The sequence below is a fragment of the Anomaloglossus baeobatrachus genome, unplaced genomic scaffold, assembly GCF_048569485.1.
Source record: "Anomaloglossus baeobatrachus isolate aAnoBae1 unplaced genomic scaffold, aAnoBae1.hap1 Scaffold_201, whole genome shotgun sequence".
NCBI classification, from domain to species: Eukaryota; Metazoa; Chordata; class Amphibia; order Anura; family Aromobatidae; genus Anomaloglossus; species Anomaloglossus baeobatrachus.
The window spans coordinates 377,702-393,414 of NW_027441971.1; the positions used below are offsets into that span (position 1 = coordinate 377,702).

The 15,713-nt window shown below is 46.3% G+C and overlaps 10 non-coding genes across 10 annotated transcripts; all 10 read left to right on the plus strand.

Annotated features, from left to right (window-relative positions):
* Positions 1-981: 981 nt before the first annotated feature.
* Positions 982-1,172, plus strand: LOC142260954 (U2 spliceosomal RNA). Its single transcript, XR_012728790.1, has one exon. It is a non-coding gene; the product is annotated as a U2 spliceosomal RNA (small nuclear RNA).
* Positions 1,173-2,559: 1,387 nt separating this feature from the next.
* LOC142260966 (U2 spliceosomal RNA) lies at positions 2,560-2,750 on the plus strand. Its single transcript, XR_012728800.1, has one exon. It is a non-coding gene; the product is annotated as a U2 spliceosomal RNA (small nuclear RNA).
* A 1,387-nt stretch (positions 2,751-4,137) lies between these two features.
* On the plus strand, positions 4,138-4,328 carry LOC142260978 (U2 spliceosomal RNA). Its single transcript, XR_012728804.1, has one exon. It is a non-coding gene; the product is annotated as a U2 spliceosomal RNA (small nuclear RNA).
* Positions 4,329-5,718: 1,390 nt separating this feature from the next.
* Positions 5,719-5,909, plus strand: LOC142260990 (U2 spliceosomal RNA). The gene has a single exon (XR_012728805.1). It is a non-coding gene; the product is annotated as a U2 spliceosomal RNA (small nuclear RNA).
* A 1,387-nt stretch (positions 5,910-7,296) lies between these two features.
* On the plus strand, positions 7,297-7,487 carry LOC142261002 (U2 spliceosomal RNA). The gene has a single exon (XR_012728806.1). It is a non-coding gene; the product is annotated as a U2 spliceosomal RNA (small nuclear RNA).
* Positions 7,488-8,873: 1,386 nt separating this feature from the next.
* Positions 8,874-9,064, plus strand: LOC142261003 (U2 spliceosomal RNA). Its single transcript, XR_012728807.1, has one exon. It is a non-coding gene; the product is annotated as a U2 spliceosomal RNA (small nuclear RNA).
* A 1,387-nt stretch (positions 9,065-10,451) lies between these two features.
* On the plus strand, positions 10,452-10,642 carry LOC142261004 (U2 spliceosomal RNA). Its single transcript, XR_012728808.1, has one exon. It is a non-coding gene; the product is annotated as a U2 spliceosomal RNA (small nuclear RNA).
* Positions 10,643-12,029: 1,387 nt separating this feature from the next.
* Positions 12,030-12,220, plus strand: LOC142261005 (U2 spliceosomal RNA). The gene has a single exon (XR_012728809.1). It is a non-coding gene; the product is annotated as a U2 spliceosomal RNA (small nuclear RNA).
* Positions 12,221-13,607: 1,387 nt separating this feature from the next.
* LOC142261006 (U2 spliceosomal RNA) lies at positions 13,608-13,798 on the plus strand. The gene has a single exon (XR_012728810.1). It is a non-coding gene; the product is annotated as a U2 spliceosomal RNA (small nuclear RNA).
* A 1,387-nt stretch (positions 13,799-15,185) lies between these two features.
* Positions 15,186-15,376, plus strand: LOC142261007 (U2 spliceosomal RNA). Its single transcript, XR_012728811.1, has one exon. It is a non-coding gene; the product is annotated as a U2 spliceosomal RNA (small nuclear RNA).
* Positions 15,377-15,713: the final 337 nt, after the last annotated feature.

The window sequence follows — 15,713 nt, forward strand, 5'->3', positions numbered from 1 at the left end:
TTTTTGGGGTTTTCTTTGAGTAATGATGATCTCTTTAGTAGTCTGTTGGCGCCCTCTCCTGGAGGAATAGTTTGCTTGCTCTTGGACATTCTAAAAGAGAGGTCATGATAGACATTGAGCTTCTGAGCTCAATTGGGGACAGTCATGGGTGATGAATGTTTGCAACCTACTGCGAAGCCTCATACCGCAATATAAGGAACGTCAAATACTAAGAAAGGGCGGCCTATGAAAGAATTACTACTTTCAATAAGTACACTTAAACGGCTAATTGGGAATAGAAAAACTGTAAAAAGCCCTCTGAGAAAGCCCCCCTCTAACCTTTGATAGTAAGCTTTTCTGTAGTCTGCCTGTTGATGTATTTTCCGTTTGAACTGTGCACAACATGAAGAGACGGAACACTGGCGGCTTGTCACAATGCCCCCCGATGACATCACAATAGCGCTGCTGCCTAGAAAACAAGCTGCGCAGAAGAAGTTGTTCTTTGGGTGGGAGGGTGGGCTAGTGGAAGGAGGGGGCAATCTCTTTTTTTCCCGGGTGGTAGGGGGATGACAGGAGAAGGGAAGCGGGTGGTGAGAAAGGTACAGAGGGCAGGGTTTGGGGGCTGGGAAGGAAAGGGAAAAGATTAGGGTTTGGGGATGATGAAAGGGCTTTCTACGGGTAAGGATGGCAAAGGGTGGCAGTGACGGAAAGTCAGGCAACCTGTCCTGTCCGTCTTTTTGTATCGTGAATTGGAAAGACTGCAAGGGGGAGGGGAGTTGCTTGCGCCCTAAAGGAGGAGTTATTCAGATTCATTGCAGTGGGCGGCGGCTGCAAAACGCACCATTCTTCTTGTTTTGGCTCTGCAAAGCAGCCTTTTCAAGGGTTGGCTTGGGTGACAAAATGTCTTGTGTAGGCGTGGGTTTGTCTCCCTCTCGCTCTCTCTCCCTAAGATGTGTCCGGCATAGGCCAGGGTGCCACTCGAGGCCCAAACCAATTCTGGTTATCGCTTCTCGGCCTTTTGGCTAAGATCAAGTGTAGTATCTGTTCTTATCAGTTTAATATCTGATACGTCCCCTATCTGGGGACCATATATTAAATGGATTTTTAGAACAGGGAGATGGAAAAAGAGCTTGCTCTGTCCACTCCACGCATTGACCTGGTATTGCAGTACCTCCAGGAACGGTGCACCCCTTCTTAACCCAGTTTCCAAAAGCAGAACTCAATTCACCTGATTCATATTAGCCCGATTTAATGAATTGGAAGAAAGCATACGTCTTCATATGCACCTCAATTTGGCCCATTCACTTTTCACACTTCCTCCTTTTGTTTTTTATCTTTCACACTTTTGACTTTCTTTATTCATCCAAATAGCAAACTCATCACCACTCAACCTGACCAACTCGGCTATGTCCCCGTGCTGCAGTTCTCTGTCTTATCTAGATCATTTGCAATTGAATGGAATAGATCCCTTTTGGACAAAGTGGATTCACCTGCTGCTGCAGTGACCACAGGTGTGATAACATCTAGAATTGGCATCTGGTGCGATCTCTCCGCTTCCACTCCAAAGAAAGTTACCTGTTTATTCCTATCATGCATTGGTTTTTGGGGTTTTCTTTGAGTAATGATGATCTCTTTAGTAGTCTGTTGGCGCCCTCTCCTGGAGGAATAGTTTGCTTGCTCTTGGACATTCTAAAAGAGAGGTCATGATAGACATTGAGCTTCTGAGCTCAATTGGGGACAGTCATGGGTGATGAATGTTTGCAACCTACTGCGAAGCCTCATACCGCAATATAAGGAACGTCAAATACTAAGAAAGGGCGGCCTATGAAAGAATTACTACTTTCAATAAGTACACTTAAACGGCTAATTGGGAATAGAAAAACTGTAAAAAGCCCTCTGAGAAAGCCCCCCTCTAACCTTTGATAGTAAGCTTTTCTGTAGTCTGCCTGTTGATGTATTTTCCGTTTGAACTGTGCACAACATGAAGAGACGGAACACTGGCGGCTTGTCACAATGCCCCCCGATGACATCACAATAGCGCTGCTGCCTAGAAAACAAGCTGCGCAGAAGAAGTTGTTCTTTGGGTGGGAGGGTGGGCTAGTGGAAGGAGGGGGCAATCTCTTTTTTTCCCGGGTGGTAGGGGGATGACAGGAGAAGGGAAGCGGGTGGTGAGAAAGGTACAGAGGGCAGGGTTTGGGGGCTGGGAAGGAAAGGGAAAAGATTAGGGTTTGGGGATGATGAAAGGGCTTTCTACGGGTAAGGATGGCAAAGGGTGGCAGTGACGGAAAGTCAGGCAACCTGTCCTGTCCGTCTTTTTGTATCGTGAATTGGAAAGACTGCAAGGGGGAGGGGAGTTGCTTGCGCCCTAAAGGAGGAGTTATTCAGATTCATTGCAGTGGGCGGCGGCTGCAAAACGCACCATTCTTCTTGTTTTGGCTCTGCAAAGCAGCCTTTTCAAGGGTTGGCTTGGGTGACAAAATGTCTTGTGTAGGCGTGGGTTTGTCTCCCTCTCGCTCTCTCTCCCTAAGATGTGTCCGGCATAGGCCAGGGTGCCACTCGAGGCCCAAACCAATTCTGGTTATCGCTTCTCGGCCTTTTGGCTAAGATCAAGTGTAGTATCTGTTCTTATCAGTTTAATATCTGATACGTCCCCTATCTGGGGACCATATATTAAATGGATTTTTAGAACAGGGAGATGGAAAAAGAGCTTGCTCTGTCCACTCCACGCATTGACCTGGTATTGCAGTACCTCCAGGAACGGTGCACCCCTTCTTAACCCAGTTTCCAAAAGCAGAACTCAATTCACCTGATTCATATTAGCCCGATTTAATGAATTGGAAGAAAGCATACGTCTTCATATGCACCTCAATTTGGCCCATTCACTTTTCACACTTCCTCCTTTTGTTTTTTATCTTTCACACTTTTGACTTTCTTTATTCATCCAAATAGCAAACTCATCACCACTCAACCTGACCAACTCGGCTATGTCCCCGTGCTGCAGTTCTCTGTCTTATCTAGATCATTTGCAATTGAATGGAATAGATCCCTTTTGGACAAAGTGGATTCACCTGCTGCTGCAGTGACCACAGGTGTGATAACATCTAGAATTGGCATCTGGTGCGATCTCTCCGCTTCCACTCCAAAGAAAGTTACCTGTTTATTCCTATCATGCATTGGTTTTTGGGGTTTTCTTTGAGTAATGATGATCTCTTTAGTAGTCTGTTGGCGCCCTCTCCTGGAGGAATAGTTTGCTTGCTCTTGGACATTCTAAAAGAGAGGTCATGATAGACATTGAGCTTCTGAGCTCAATTGGGGACAGTCATGGGTGATGAATGTTTGCAACCTACTGCGAAGCCTCATACCGCAATATAAGGAACGTCAAATACTAAGAAAGGGCGGCCTATGAAAGAATTACTACTTTCAATAAGTACACTTAAACGGCTAATTGGGAATAGAAAAACTGTAAAAAGCCCTCTGAGAAAGCCCCCCTCTAACCTTTGATAGTAAGCTTTTCTGTAGTCTGCCTGTTGATGTATTTTCCGTTTGAACTGTGCACAACATGAAGAGACGGAACACTGGCGGCTTGTCACAATGCCCCCCGATGACATCACAATAGCGCTGCTGCCTAGAAAACAAGCTGCGCAGAAGAAGTTGTTCTTTGGGTGGGAGGGTGGGCTAGTGGAAGGAGGGGGCAATCTCTTTTTTTCCCGGGTGGTAGGGGGATGACAGGAGAAGGGAAGCGGGTGGTGAGAAAGGTACAGAGGGCAGGGTTTGGGGGCTGGGAAGGAAAGGGAAAAGATTAGGGTTTGGGGATGATGAAAGGGCTTTCTACGGGTAAGGATGGCAAAGGGTGGCAGTGACGGAAAGTCAGGCAACCTGTCCTGTCCGTCTTTTTGTATCGTGAATTGGAAAGACTGCAAGGGGGAGGGGAGTTGCTTGCGCCCTAAAGGAGGAGTTATTCAGATTCATTGCAGTGGGCGGCGGCTGCAAAACGCACCATTCTTCTTGTTTTGGCTCTGCAAAGCAGCCTTTTCAAGGGTTGGCTTGGGTGACAAAATGTCTTGTGTAGGCGTGGGTTTGTCTCCCTCTCGCTCTCTCTCCCTAAGATGTGTCCGGCATAGGCCAGGGTGCCACTCGAGGCCCAAACCAATTCTGGTTATCGCTTCTCGGCCTTTTGGCTAAGATCAAGTGTAGTATCTGTTCTTATCAGTTTAATATCTGATACGTCCCCTATCTGGGGACCATATATTAAATGGATTTTTAGAACAGGGAGATGGAAAAAGAGCTTGCTCTGTCCACTCCACGCATTGACCTGGTATTGCAGTACCTCCAGGAACGGTGCACCCCTTCTTAACCCAGTTTCCAAAAGCAGAACTCAATTCACCTGATTCATATTAGCCCGATTTAATGAATTGGAAGAAAGCATACGTCTTCATATGCACCTCAATTTGGCCCATTCACTTTTCACACTTCCTCCTTTTGTTTTTTATCTTTCACACTTTTGACTTTCTTTATTCATCCAAATAGCAAACTCATCACCACTCAACCTGACCAACTCGGCTATGTCCCCGTGCTGCAGTTCTCTGTCTTATCTAGATCATTTGCAATTGAATGGAATAGATCCCTTTTGGACAAAGTGGATTCACCTGCTGCTGCAGTGACCACAGGTGTGATAACATCTAGAATTGGCATCTGGTGCGATCTCTCCGCTTCCACTCCAAAGAAAGTTACCTGTTTATTCCTATCATGCATTGGTTTTTGGGGTTTTCTTTGAGTAATGATGATCTCTTTAGTAGTCTGTTGTTGGCGCCCTCTCCTGGAGGAATAGTTTGCTTGCTCTTGGACATTCTAAAAGAGAGGTCATGATAGACATTGAGCTTCTGAGCTCAATTGGGGACAGTCATGGGTGATGAATGTTTGCAACCTACTGCGAAGCCTCATACCGCAATATAAGGAACGTCAAATACTAAGAAAGGGCGGCCTATGAAAGAATTACTACTTTCAATAAGTACACTTAAACGGCTAATTGGGAATAGAAAAACTGTAAAAAGCCCTCTGAGAAAGCCCCCCTCTAACCTTTGATAGTAAGCTTTTCTGTAGTCTGCCTGTTGATGTATTTTCCGTTTGAACTGTGCACAACATGAAGAGACGGAACACTGGCGGCTTGTCACAATGCCCCCCGATGACATCACAATAGCGCTGCTGCCTAGAAAACAAGCTGCGCAGAAGAAGTTGTTCTTTGGGTGGGAGGGTGGGCTAGTGGAAGGAGGGGGCAATCTCTTTTTTTCCCGGGTGGTAGGGGGATGACAGGAGAAGGGAAGCGGGTGGTGAGAAAGGTACAGAGGGCAGGGTTTGGGGGCTGGGAAGGAAAGGGAAAAGATTAGGGTTTGGGGATGATGAAAGGGCTTTCTACGGGTAAGGATGGCAAAGGGTGGCAGTGACGGAAAGTCAGGCAACCTGTCCTGTCCGTCTTTTTGTATCGTGAATTGGAAAGACTGCAAGGGGGAGGGGAGTTGCTTGCGCCCTAAAGGAGGAGTTATTCAGATTCATTGCAGTGGGCGGCGGCTGCAAAACGCACCATTCTTCTTGTTTTGGCTCTGCAAAGCAGCCTTTTCAAGGGTTGGCTTGGGTGACAAAATGTCTTGTGTAGGCGTGGGTTTGTCTCCCTCTCGCTCTCTCTCCCTAAGATGTGTCCGGCATAGGCCAGGGTGCCACTCGAGGCCCAAACCAATTCTGGTTATCGCTTCTCGGCCTTTTGGCTAAGATCAAGTGTAGTATCTGTTCTTATCAGTTTAATATCTGATACGTCCCCTATCTGGGGACCATATATTAAATGGATTTTTAGAACAGGGAGATGGAAAAAGAGCTTGCTCTGTCCACTCCACGCATTGACCTGGTATTGCAGTACCTCCAGGAACGGTGCACCCCTTCTTAACCCAGTTTCCAAAAGCAGAACTCAATTCACCTGATTCATATTAGCCCGATTTAATGAATTGGAAGAAAGCATACGTCTTCATATGCACCTCAATTTGGCCCATTCACTTTTCACACTTCCTCCTTTTGTTTTTTATCTTTCACACTTTTGACTTTCTTTATTCATCCAAATAGCAAACTCATCACCACTCAACCTGACCAACTCGGCTATGTCCCCGTGCTGCAGTTCTCTGTCTTATCTAGATCATTTGCAATTGAATGGAATAGATCCCTTTTGGACAAAGTGGATTCACCTGCTGCTGCAGTGACCACAGGTGTGATAACATCTAGAATTGGCATCTGGTGCGATCTCTCCGCTTCCACTCCAAAGAAAGTTACCTGTTTATTCCTATCATGCATTGGTTTTTGGGGTTTTCTTTGAGTAATGATGATCTCTTTAGTAGTCTGTTGGCGCCCTCTCCTGGAGGAATAGTTTGCTTGCTCTTGGACATTCTAAAAGAGAGGTCATGATAGACATTGAGCTTCTGAGCTCAATTGGGGACAGTCATGGGTGATGAATGTTTGCAACCTACTGCGAAGCCTCATACCGCAATATAAGGAACGTCAAATACTAAGAAAGGGCGGCCTATGAAAGAATTACTACTTTCAATAAGTACACTTAAACGGCTAATTGGGAATAGAAAAACTGTAAAAAGCCCTCTGAGAAAGCCCCCCTCTAACCTTTGATAGTAAGCTTTTCTGTAGTCTGCCTGTTGATGTATTTTCCGTTTGAACTGTGCACAACATGAAGAGACGGAACACTGGCGGCTTGTCACAATGCCCCCCGATGACATCACAATAGCGCTGCTGCCTAGAAAACAAGCTGCGCAGAAGAAGTTGTTCTTTGGGTGGGAGGGTGGGCTAGTGGAAGGAGGGGGCAATCTCTTTTTTTCCCGGGTGGTAGGGGGATGACAGGAGAAGGGAAGCGGGTGGTGAGAAAGGTACAGAGGGCAGGGTTTGGGGGCTGGGAAGGAAAGGGAAAAGATTAGGGTTTGGGGATGATGAAAGGGCTTTCTACGGGTAAGGATGGCAAAGGGTGGCAGTGACGGAAAGTCAGGCAACCTGTCCTGTCCGTCTTTTTGTATCGTGAATTGGAAAGACTGCAAGGGGGAGGGGAGTTGCTTGCGCCCTAAAGGAGGAGTTATTCAGATTCATTGCAGTGGGCGGCGGCTGCAAAACGCACCATTCTTCTTGTTTTGGCTCTGCAAAGCAGCCTTTTCAAGGGTTGGCTTGGGTGACAAAATGTCTTGTGTAGGCGTGGGTTTGTCTCCCTCTCGCTCTCTCTCCCTAAGATGTGTCCGGCATAGGCCAGGGTGCCACTCGAGGCCCAAACCAATTCTGGTTATCGCTTCTCGGCCTTTTGGCTAAGATCAAGTGTAGTATCTGTTCTTATCAGTTTAATATCTGATACGTCCCCTATCTGGGGACCATATATTAAATGGATTTTTAGAACAGGGAGATGGAAAAAGAGCTTGCTCTGTCCACTCCACGCATTGACCTGGTATTGCAGTACCTCCAGGAACGGTGCACCCCTTCTTAACCCAGTTTCCAAAAGCAGAACTCAATTCACCTGATTCATATTAGCCCGATTTAATGAATTGGAAGAAAGCATACGTCTTCATATGCACCTCAATTTGGCCCATTCACTTTTCACACTTCCTCCTTTTGTTTTTTATCTTTCACACTTTTGACTTTCTTTATTCATCCAAATAGCAAACTCATCACCACTCAACCTGACCAACTCGGCTATGTCCCCGTGCTGCAGTTCTCTGTCTTATCTAGATCATTTGCAATTGAATGGAATAGATCCCTTTTGGACAAAGTGGATTCACCTGCTGCTGCAGTGACCACAGGTGTGATAACATCTAGAATTGGCATCTGGTGCGATCTCTCCGCTTCCACTCCAAAGAAAGTTACCTGTTTATTCCTATCATGCATTGGTTTTTGGGGTTTTCTTTGAGTAATGATGATCTCTTTAGTAGTCTGTTGGCGCCCTCTCCTGGAGGAATAGTTTGCTTGCTCTTGGACATTCTAAAAGAGAGGTCATGATAGACATTGAGCTTCTGAGCTCAATTGGGGACAGTCATGGGTGATGAATGTTTGCAACCTACTGCGAAGCCTCATACCGCAATATAAGGAACGTCAAATACTAAGAAAGGGCGGCCTATGAAAGAATTACTACTTTCAATAAGTACACTTAACGGCTAATTGGGAATAGAAAAACTGTAAAAAGCCCTCTGAGAAAGCCCCCCTCTAACCTTTGATAGTAAGCTTTTCTGTAGTCTGCCTGTTGATGTATTTTCCGTTTGAACTGTGCACAACATGAAGAGACGGAACACTGGCGGCTTGTCACAATGCCCCCCGATGACATCACAATAGCGCTGCTGCCTAGAAAACAAGCTGCGCAGAAGAAGTTGTTCTTTGGGTGGGAGGGTGGGCTAGTGGAAGGAGGGGGCAATCTCTTTTTTTCCCGGGTGGTAGGGGGATGACAGGAGAAGGGAAGCGGGTGGTGAGAAAGGTACAGAGGGCAGGGTTTGGGGGCTGGGAAGGAAAGGGAAAAGATTAGGGTTTGGGGATGATGAAAGGGCTTTCTACGGGTAAGGATGGCAAAGGGTGGCAGTGACGGAAAGTCAGGCAACCTGTCCTGTCCGTCTTTTTGTATCGTGAATTGGAAAGACTGCAAGGGGGAGGGGAGTTGCTTGCGCCCTAAAGGAGGAGTTATTCAGATTCATTGCAGTGGGCGGCGGCTGCAAAACGCACCATTCTTCTTGTTTTGGCTCTGCAAAGCAGCCTTTTCAAGGGTTGGCTTGGGTGACAAAATGTCTTGTGTAGGCGTGGGTTTGTCTCCCTCTCGCTCTCTCTCCCTAAGATGTGTCCGGCATAGGCCAGGGTGCCACTCGAGGCCCAAACCAATTCTGGTTATCGCTTCTCGGCCTTTTGGCTAAGATCAAGTGTAGTATCTGTTCTTATCAGTTTAATATCTGATACGTCCCCTATCTGGGGACCATATATTAAATGGATTTTTAGAACAGGGAGATGGAAAAAGAGCTTGCTCTGTCCACTCCACGCATTGACCTGGTATTGCAGTACCTCCAGGAACGGTGCACCCCTTCTTAACCCAGTTTCCAAAAGCAGAACTCAATTCACCTGATTCATATTAGCCCGATTTAATGAATTGGAAGAAAGCATACGTCTTCATATGCACCTCAATTTGGCCCATTCACTTTTCACACTTCCTCCTTTTGTTTTTTATCTTTCACACTTTTGACTTTCTTTATTCATCCAAATAGCAAACTCATCACCACTCAACCTGACCAACTCGGCTATGTCCCCGTGCTGCAGTTCTCTGTCTTATCTAGATCATTTGCAATTGAATGGAATAGATCCCTTTTGGACAAAGTGGATTCACCTGCTGCTGCAGTGACCACAGGTGTGATAACATCTAGAATTGGCATCTGGTGCGATCTCTCCGCTTCCACTCCAAAGAAAGTTACCTGTTTATTCCTATCATGCATTGGTTTTTGGGGTTTTCTTTGAGTAATGATGATCTCTTTAGTAGTCTGTTGGCGCCCTCTCCTGGAGGAATAGTTTGCTTGCTCTTGGACATTCTAAAAGAGAGGTCATGATAGACATTGAGCTTCTGAGCTCAATTGGGGACAGTCATGGGTGATGAATGTTTGCAACCTACTGCGAAGCCTCATACCGCAATATAAGGAACGTCAAATACTAAGAAAGGGCGGCCTATGAAAGAATTACTACTTTCAATAAGTACACTTAAACGGCTAATTGGGAATAGAAAAACTGTAAAAAGCCCTCTGAGAAAGCCCCCCTCTAACCTTTGATAGTAAGCTTTTCTGTAGTCTGCCTGTTGATGTATTTTCCGTTTGAACTGTGCACAACATGAAGAGACGGAACACTGGCGGCTTGTCACAATGCCCCCCGATGACATCACAATAGCGCTGCTGCCTAGAAAACAAGCTGCGCAGAAGAAGTTGTTCTTTGGGTGGGAGGGTGGGCTAGTGGAAGGAGGGGGCAATCTCTTTTTTTCCCGGGTGGTAGGGGGATGACAGGAGAAGGGAAGCGGGTGGTGAGAAAGGTACAGAGGGCAGGGTTTGGGGGCTGGGAAGGAAAGGGAAAAGATTAGGGTTTGGGGATGATGAAAGGGCTTTCTACGGGTAAGGATGGCAAAGGGTGGCAGTGACGGAAAGTCAGTCAACCTGTCCTGTCCGTCTTTTTGTATCGTGAATTGGAAAGACTGCAAGGGGGAGGGGAGTTGCTTGCGCCCTAAAGGAGGAGTTATTCAGATTCATTGCAGTGGGCGGCGGCTGCAAAACGCACCATTCTTCTTGTTTTGGCTCTGCAAAGCAGCCTTTTCAAGGGTTGGCTTGGGTGACAAAATGTCTTGTGTAGGCGTGGGTTTGTCTCCCTCTCGCTCTCTCTCCCTAAGATGTGTCCGGCATAGGCCAGGGTGCCACTCGAGGCCCAAACCAATTCTGGTTATCGCTTCTCGGCCTTTTGGCTAAGATCAAGTGTAGTATCTGTTCTTATCAGTTTAATATCTGATACGTCCCCTATCTGGGGACCATATATTAAATGGATTTTTAGAACAGGGAGATGGAAAAAGAGCTTGCTCTGTCCACTCCACGCATTGACCTGGTATTGCAGTACCTCCAGGAACGGTGCACCCCTTCTTAACCCAGTTTCCAAAAGCAGAACTCAATTCACCTGATTCATATTAGCCCGATTTAATGAATTGGAAGAAAGCATACGTCTTCATATGCACCTCAATTTGGCCCATTCACTTTTCACACTTCCTCCTTTTGTTTTTTATCTTTCACACTTTTGACTTTCTTTATTCATCCAAATAGCAAACTCATCACCACTCAACCTGACCAACTCGGCTATGTCCCCGTGCTGCAGTTCTCTGTCTTATCTAGATCATTTGCAATTGAATGGAATAGATCCCTTTTGGACAAAGTGGATTCACCTGCTGCTGCAGTGACCACAGGTGTGATAACATCTAGAATTGGCATCTGGTGCGATCTCTCCGCTTCCACTCCAAAGAAAGTTACCTGTTTATTCCTATCATGCATTGGTTTTTGGGGTTTTCTTTGAGTAATGATGATCTCTTTAGTAGTCTGTTGGCGCCCTCTCCTGGAGGAATAGTTTGCTTGCTCTTGGACATTCTAAAAGAGAGGTCATGATAGACATTGAGCTTCTGAGCTCAATTGGGGACAGTCATGGGTGATGAATGTTTGCAACCTACTGCGAAGCCTCATACCGCAATATAAGGAACGTCAAATACTAAGAAAGGGCGGCCTATGAAAGAATTACTACTTTCAATAAGTACACTTAAACGGCTAATTGGGAATAGAAAAACTGTAAAAAGCCCTCTGAGAAAGCCCCCCTCTAACCTTTGATAGTAAGCTTTTCTGTAGTCTGCCTGTTGATGTATTTTCCGTTTGAACTGTGCACAACATGAAGAGACGGAACACTGGCGGCTTGTCACAATGCCCCCCGATGACATCACAATAGCGCTGCTGCCTAGAAAACAAGCTGCGCAGAAGAAGTTGTTCTTTGGGTGGGAGGGTGGGCTAGTGGAAGGAGGGGGCAATCTCTTTTTTTCCCGGGTGGTAGGGGGATGACAGGAGAAGGGAAGCGGGTGGTGAGAAAGGTACAGAGGGCAGGGTTTGGGGGCTGGGAAGGAAAGGGAAAAGATTAGGGTTTGGGGATGATGAAAGGGCTTTCTACGGGTAAGGATGGCAAAGGGTGGCAGTGACGGAAAGTCAGGCAACCTGTCCTGTCCGTCTTTTTGTATCGTGAATTGGAAAGACTGCAAGGGGGAGGGGAGTTGCTTGCGCCCTAAAGGAGGAGTTATTCAGATTCATTGCAGTGGGCGGCGGCTGCAAAACGCACCATTCTTCTTGTTTTGGCTCTGCAAAGCAGCCTTTTCAAGGGTTGGCTTGGGTGACAAAATGTCTTGTGTAGGCGTGGGTTTGTCTCCCTCTCGCTCTCTCTCCCTAAGATGTGTCCGGCATAGGCCAGGGTGCCACTCGAGGCCCAAACCAATTCTGGTTATCGCTTCTCGGCCTTTTGGCTAAGATCAAGTGTAGTATCTGTTCTTATCAGTTTAATATCTGATACGTCCCCTATCTGGGGACCATATATTAAATGGATTTTTAGAACAGGGAGATGGAAAAAGAGCTTGCTCTGTCCACTCCACGCATTGACCTGGTATTGCAGTACCTCCAGGAACGGTGCACCCCTTCTTAACCCAGTTTCCAAAAGCAGAACTCAATTCACCTGATTCATATTAGCCCGATTTAATGAATTGGAAGAAAGCATACGTCTTCATATGCACCTCAATTTGGCCCATTCACTTTTCACACTTCCTCCTTTTGTTTTTTATCTTTCACACTTTTGACTTTCTTTATTCATCCAAATAGCAAACTCATCACCACTCAACCTGACCAACTCGGCTATGTCCCCGTGCTGCAGTTCTCTGTCTTATCTAGATCATTTGCAATTGAATGGAATAGATCCCTTTTGGACAAAGTGGATTCACCTGCTGCTGCAGTGACCACAGGTGTGATAACATCTAGAATTGGCATCTGGTGCGATCTCTCCGCTTCCACTCCAAAGAAAGTTACCTGTTTATTCCTATCATGCATTGGTTTTTGGGGTTTTCTTTGAGTAATGATGATCTCTTTAGTAGTCTGTTGGCGCCCTCTCCTGGAGGAATAGTTTGCTTGCTCTTGGACATTCTAAAAGAGAGGTCATGATAGACATTGAGCTTCTGAGCTCAATTGGGGACAGTCATGGGTGATGAATGTTTGCAACCTACTGCGAAGCCTCATACCGCAATATAAGGAACGTCAAATACTAAGAAAGGGCGGCCTATGAAAGAATTACTACTTTCAATAAGTACACTTAAACGGCTAATTGGGAATAGAAAAACTGTAAAAAGCCCTCTGAGAAAGCCCCCCTCTAACCTTTGATAGTAAGCTTTTCTGTAGTCTGCCTGTTGATGTATTTTCCGTTTGAACTGTGCACAACATGAAGAGACGGAACACTGGCGGCTTGTCACAATGCCCCCCGATGACATCACAATAGCGCTGCTGCCTAGAAAACAAGCTGCGCAGAAGAAGTTGTTCTTTGGGTGGGAGGGTGGGCTAGTGGAAGGAGGGGGCAATCTCTTTTTTTCCCGGGTGGTAGGGGGATGACAGGAGAAGGGAAGCGGGTGGTGAGAAAGGTACAGAGGGCAGGGTTTGGGGGCTGGGAAGGAAAGGGAAAAGATTAGGGTTTGGGGATGATGAAAGGGCTTTCTACGGGTAAGGATGGCAAAGGGTGGCAGTGACGGAAAGTCAGGCAACCTGTCCTGTCCGTCTTTTTGTATCGTGAATTGGAAAGACTGCAAGGGGGAGGGGAGTTGCTTGCGCCCTAAAGGAGGAGTTATTCAGATTCATTGCAGTGGGCGGCGGCTGCAAAACGCACCATTCTTCTTGTTTTGGCTCTGCAAAGCAGCCTTTTCAAGGGTTGGCTTGGGTGACAAAATGTCTTGTGTAGGCGTGGGTTTGTCTCCCTCTCGCTCTCTCTCCCTAAGATGTGTCCGGCATAGGCCAGGGTGCCACTCGAGGCCCAAACCAATTCTGGTTATCGCTTCTCGGCCTTTTGGCTAAGATCAAGTGTAGTATCTGTTCTTATCAGTTTAATATCTGATACGTCCCCTATCTGGGGACCATATATTAAATGGATTTTTAGAACAGGGAGATGGAAAAAGAGCTTGCTCTGTCCACTCCACGCATTGACCTGGTATTGCAGTACCTCCAGGAACGGTGCACCCCTTCTTAACCCAGTTTCCAAAAGCAGAACTCAATTCACCTGATTCATATTAGCCCGATTTAATGAATTGGAAGAAAGCATACGTCTTCATATGCACCTCAATTTGGCCCATTCACTTTTCACACTTCCTCCTTTTGTTTTTTATCTTTCACACTTTTGACTTTCTTTATTCATCCAAATAGCAAACTCATCACCACTCAACCTGACCAACTCGGCTATGTCCCCGTGCTGCAGTTCTCTGTCTTATCTAGATCATTTGCAATTGAATGGAATAGATCCCTTTTGGACAAAGTGGATTCACCTGCTGCTGCAGTGACCACAGGTGTGATAACATCTAGAATTGGCATCTGGTGCGATCTCTCCGCTTCCACTCCAAAGAAAGTTACCTGTTTATTCCTATCATGCATTGGTTTTTGGGGTTTTCTTTGAGTAATGATGATCTCTTTAGTAGTCTGTTGGCGCCCTCTCCTGGAGGAATAGTTTGCTTGCTCTTGGACATTCTAAAAGAGAGGTCATGATAGACATTGAGCTTCTGAGCTCAATTGGGGACAGTCATGGGTGATGAATGTTTGCAACCTACTGCGAAGCCTCATACCGCAATATAAGGAACGTCAAATACTAAGAAAGGGCGGCCTATGAAAGAATTACTACTTTCAATAAGTACACTTAAACGGCTAATTGGGAATAGAAAAACTGTAAAAAGCCCTCTGAGAAAGCCCCCCTCTAACCTTTGATAGTAAGCTTTTCTGTAGTCTGCCTGTTGATGTATTTTCCGTTTGAACTGTGCACAACATGAAGAGACGGAACACTGGCGGCTTGTCACAATGCCCCCCGATGACATCACAATAGCGCTGCTGCCTAGAAAACAAGCTGCGCAGAAGAAGTTGTTCTTTGGGTGGGAGGGTGGGCTAGTGGAAGGAGGGGGCAATCTCTTTTTTTCCCGGGTGGTAGGGGGATGACAGGAGAAGGGAAGCGGGTGGTGAGAAAGGTACAGAGGGCAGGGTTTGGGGGCTGGGAAGGAAAGGGAAAAGATTAGGGTTTGGGGATGATGAAAGGGCTTTCTACGGGTAAGGATGGCAAAGGGTGGCAGTGACGGAAAGTCAGGCAACCTGTCCTGTCCGTCTTTTTGTATCGTGAATTGGAAAGACTGCAAGGGGGAGGGGAGTTGCTTGCGCCCTAAAGGAGGAGTTATTCAGATTCATTGCAGTGGGCGGCGGCTGCAAAACGCACCATTCTTCTTGTTTTGGCTCTGCAAAGCAGCCTTTTCAAGGGTTGGCTTGGGTGACAAAATGTCTTGTGTAGGCGTGGGTTTGTCTCCCTCTCGCTCTCTCTCCCTAAGATGTGTCCGGCATAGGCCAGGGTGCCACTCGAGGCCCAAACCAATTCTGGTTATCGCTTCTCGGCCTTTTGGCTAAGATCAAGTGTAGTATCTGTTCTTATCAGTTTAATATCTGATACGTCCCCTATCTGGGGACCATATATTAAATGGATTTTTAGAACAGGGAGATGGAAAAAGAGCTTGCTCTGTCCACTCCACGCATTGACCTGGTATTGCAGTACCTCCAGGAACGGTGCACCCCTTCTTAACCCAGTTTCCAAAAGCAGAACTCAATTCACCTGATTCATATTAGCCCGATTTAATGAATTGGAAGAAAGCATACGTCTTCATATGCACCTCAATTTGGCCCATTCACTTTTCACACTTCCTCCTTTTGTTTTTTATCTTTCACACTTTTGACTTTCTTTATTCATCCAAATAGCAAACTCATCACCACTCAACCTGACCAACTCGGCTATGTCCCCGTGCTGCAGTTCTCTGTCTTATCTAGATCATTTGCAATTGAATGGAATAGATCCCTTTTGGACAAAGTGGATTCACCTGCTGCTGCAGTGACCACAGGTGTGATAACATCTAGAAT